Below are 5,275 nucleotides of genomic sequence, written 5' to 3' on the forward strand. Positions count from 1 at the left end.
TGTTTTTTTCATGAACTTTGCCTCTTTAATTTTATATTTTGTGTGACGCTAAGATATTTCTTTGGCAATGTTTGATGGATCGACCAGATAAACTCTGTGTCATTTGGTGTCTTGTAAAGAGTTGTCTCATTAGCAATCATACCACATCTTCTTTTTTCATATCAATTTCATTTATTTCTTTAACAGAACAAATGACGTATGGCTTATGGTTAGGCGATCATACAAATAGTTTTTTCAGAGATGTAATTTTAGTTGTATTGGTTCCAGATCCAGAATGAAAATTAAATAATTCAGAAGATGAAACTTTATTTATTTTAAATTTGATATCATTGGTCGTCACCACAAGTAGTGTCCTTCTCAATTTGAACTTCAACAGTGTCATTATTATTTATATATGTTATTCTTTTTTTCCCTTCTCTGTTTCTTGCCACCTTCTCTGTCAAGGCTTAAGCGTCGCCAATCTTTAGCTGCATCATCTATCTCCTTATCCGAAGACTCATTACAGCTATGTTTTTTTCTAACCAACTCTGTAATAAAGTTATAAGTAAACTTGAATGCGTATTTGTCTAATGCATGCGGGCATAATCTCCCTTCTAGATATGTAATATGAATTAATGTATATTCTTAATAGTTTAAACACTATTTAATACAAAATAAAATCTTAAATAACCATTTTTTTTATATTGGTTATTTGTCTAATGGTCAGAAATTCATTAGTATTAGACGGATTTGTGGGTATAACAAACCCTTAATTATTACTATTATTTCAGAATTCGGTATCATACTTTATATATATATTCGTAATATACATGATATATAAAGAATAATTTAGATGTGCATTAATGAACAGTTATATATTTGATATATAAAAACACAGTTACACATTCAAGTGTGTATATGATCAGATTTCACAAATATATCGTATCTGTTTGCATGCGATTTAGAAATACAATAAAACTAACAAATTCATTTATATTTTAATGAAGTAGAAATCATTATACCACATTTTTGAAACATTACGGAATAAGGTACATCTTAAGACAATTTTATTCCATTAACTTCAGTAATGATCATACATGTTGTGGTTATAGATTTAAATAATTTGCCATTTGTTTGGAGATACTAATGTTCAGTGGCAAATATTTCATGATAATTAATAGGATTGAAATGATTTAAAATCTAGAAAATATTTCGCCCGAAACGTATAATCTTCAAGATCAGCATTATGAAATGATGGAAATTAATATATGTTTTGATTTATAACAACATCCCTCAGATTAAAAAATCATATTGTATTTGTCATTCTTAATCGTATATATATATATATCAGATTTTTTAAAGATACAACTTACATGTTACTATCTTTCTCTTTGAATCTCAGATGACATGATTTTCTCTTTTTGTTTTCTTCGTATCACTGCTTTCTTACAAATACACAACAGGAAATAATCACAAAAGTGACCATCCCATTATACATTCAGATTTCCTATAAACTTAATTACCATAGCAACTATCTTTGAAATTTGTCGAACATATGGTCAAACCTTATCAGAATGGGCTTGATTAACAGACTGGCTGTATCAAATATCACTCTGCATATAATTGCTATTATTTTGTTTCACAAAGTTTAATGAATAAAGTTATTATAAATAATGATTGCAATAAATTTTAATTTTTAACCAGGCAATCTATGTTTACGATATACATTTTTTTTATTACAGTAATGATATTCCAGTATAAATTTTACCTGACTTAATTATATATAGAGTATAATATATGATCACGCAACGTTGGGCCAGTATTGGCCCAACATAGAGTTGTAAATGTAATTTCAGTTGATAAACACTTTCGGTATAACATTAACTTTTCATAAAGCTTGCTGCAATCGAAATTATCCGCCTCCCAAGAGAAATAAAGCGTAAAATATTATATAATCAATTCTATTAACAAAATTTCATATCGGCCCTATGTTGCTACTAACATAATGCCAACATTTGCCCGATTATTTATAACCAACATGAGATAATAATATGAATTTACAACAACAGACCAACGTTGGGCCAATGTTGTGCAGCCGACACCAACGTGCGACCAATGTACCGACAATTTGCCAACGTTGGGCCAATGTTGTGCAGCCAACATAAACTTACGACCAACGGACCGACAATTTGCCATCGTTGGGCCAATGTTGTGCAGCCAACATAAACTTGCGACCAACGGACCGACAATTTGCCAACGTTGGGCCAATGTTGTGAAGCCAACACCAACGGTCGACCAACGGGCCGACCATTTGCCAACGTTGGCCCACTGTTAGTCTGCTGACTGGGTATATTATGATGTGCACAGAGATGTCAGAAAAAAGAAACGAATGTATTGATAAAAAATATGTAAATCGTCCAAATATAATTATGTTTAAGAAAATTATGAATTTAAATATAAAATCTAAATTGAGAAAGCTGTGTACTTTCATTAGATTTATAAATTCCCATGTGTGCCCTCCTGGCTAAATACTATCAGTATAATTGTAAATAGTGTACATATTTTGCTCTATGTATTCATGTATTTATGTCTGTATTATTGATGTCATGTAGTGTCTGTATACCATTGTAATTGCAAAGGTTTGACCATATGATTACATCTATGGTTTGACAGAATAAAGATATATATAGGAATATCCTTAGACACAATTATATATCTTAACTTTAGGACATAATTGTAACTTATAAAACTTCCGTTAACTCAGCACTAAGACGGGGGGGGGGGGGGGGGGGGGGGGGGGGGGGGGCTAAGACGTGTCATAAGACCATCCGAAGCCGGAGAGTGACTGAACTTAAATAATACGTTAAATTCATCAAACAAATTGTGACAAAACTTCATAAAGGGAACGACCATTTAATTTTCCTAATTAGATAACAAAAAATGTTTTGGGCAAGCTGGTTTTGAAGTTAGATGGTTGCTCGGAGTCCACGACTTTATACAACATGACTAACTAGAACAAAGTCGTTTTAATACTAAAATTAAATTAAAAAGGTATATCTTATTCTTCGTGCAAACACCGGAAGAATTCTTTTTTATATTGAATTAAAGGGCACATGAAGAGTAAATTTAAGTAATTATTCGTTGATTTTGATAATTGAAAAAAAGAAAAGCAATACATGAACCTAAGACCGCTGACTGCCGGGTCACCAAAAGATTGTTGCTGAATTTGTGTTTGCTTTTGAATTGAAATAATTGACTGTGAAAAGAAGAAGCCAGTTGAAAGTATATATTTACAGCTTCTATTTGAATAGCTATTTTAAAGCTCGACTATTATATATGCACATATTTTTTCTCTCGATTATAACCCTTTGGCAATCCTACTAACCAGATGACTTATGCAAATTGCACAAACCTATCGCAATATTTTATGCACTCAGTTTGCTTTATAATCTGGAATTCAGGATGCATTTATTTTATCTATCATATCCGACTCGTATTTGAGGCTGTCTTTACTCATGTTAGACGTTGTATGCGGTGAAACCTGTGGCATGCAATTGATTGGGACCTCTTATGAAGAGACTTATTTTGGTCTCATAAAACATCTCAAACTTTAAGGATTTCCTGATTTTACTTAAATCAATTCAAACATTCTACAGGGAAACTTAGTTTTGCCGAAGAATTTCTTAATTCAGAAGTTTATAAACCTGTGCAAAAGTATATAAAAAGGTATGTAGATATAAAAAGATACCAGAATTAAAATGATGTACGCCAGACACGAGTTAAGTCTACAAAAAAAGCATCAGTGACGCTCGAATGAAAAAAGTTAAAAGGCTAAATACATTACAAAGTTAAGGAATCTATTCCTTGGGTAGACCATCCTTAGCTTTTCGAAAAGGTCAAAGTTTATAATAGGACAGTGACTCAAAAAAAAAAACAAAAGAGAAACAACTCGAGGTTAGAATACCGTTAGTAATGATCGTGCTTGAAAGTCATATGTAAAGCTCTTTCTGCCGTGTCCTGAATTTAGATAACAAAAACGAAAATAAGCTTTCACGAGTGAATTTAATAGTATTGCATGCAAGTAGTATTTTAGCGCACGAAATAGTAAATAGAAAGCTCAGGAAAAGAATACACATCAGGGGCGGATCCAGCCATTTAAAAAAAAAGGGGGGTTCCTAACCCAGGACAAAAGGGGGGTTCCAATTACATGTCCCCATTCAAATGCATTGATCGTCCAAAAAAAGGGGGGTTCCAACCCCCGGAACCCCCCTCTGGATCCGCGCCTGCACATTTGCGTCATCACATATCTTAATCTAATAGTTGAATTCGAATGTCAAACGGCCTACACTAAATGTTTCGACTCAGGATTCATTGACATTTTATCCGGAATTTGTGAGAACGCAAACCGATAGTGTGCTTTTGAAATGTGATCTATAATGTGAATGAATCAAGACGTGTAGGATAGTTGGTCAACACAATGAATACAATTTTCAAAACCGTACCATAGTACAAATATGTAGATGCTATAAGGTTAAACTATTAAAACAAACAAACAAAAATTGAATTAAAATTTTATAATAAACTAACGTTCCGGTCAGTAATTTTTTTTTCAAATTCTTTTGAATATATATAATATCAATAAACACGAACGTCAAGTATTTACGGATGGACATTTTATTTATCGAATGAATCTACTTTTAAAATCTAACATTCCACTATGTGAATATATTACTATACAAAATATAAGCAAAGACTTCTAAATCCATACTAAAACAGTATAAAATAATCAACATTATGGTTGTAATTAAATTTTATTGTGATTATTGTAAATTATTTTTGCGGTTGTTGTGAGCTGCAAGGATTTAAAATCATGCTTTATGAATTAAAAACACACAAGTATTTTTGTTCACGACCGTTTAAAATTTAAATATTTAATAAATTTATTTTACTTTCCGTTTTATGGATATAAATATTATAATACAAAAAAATAAATAATAATTACTCATAAAACCCGGCTAAATACTAAAATGGTATGAAATAATTAACGTAGAAATATAATGATTATTGTTTATAAACATTTTTTGTAGGATGCAAGAATTTATTTGGATTTAATTTTTATGTTTCCTTTACTATAAGTTCAGGGACGGATCCAGCCATTTTAAAAGGGGGGGGGGGTCCTAACCCAGGGAAAGGGGGGGAGGGGTTCCAGTCACATGTTCCCATTCAAATACATTGATCGTAAAAAAAAAGGGGGGGTTCCAACCCCCGGACCCCCCCCCCCCCTCTGGATCCGCGC

The sequence above is a fragment of the Mytilus galloprovincialis genome, chromosome 7 (assembly GCF_965363235.1).
Source record: "Mytilus galloprovincialis chromosome 7, xbMytGall1.hap1.1, whole genome shotgun sequence".
Taxonomy (NCBI): domain Eukaryota; kingdom Metazoa; phylum Mollusca; class Bivalvia; order Mytilida; family Mytilidae; genus Mytilus; species Mytilus galloprovincialis.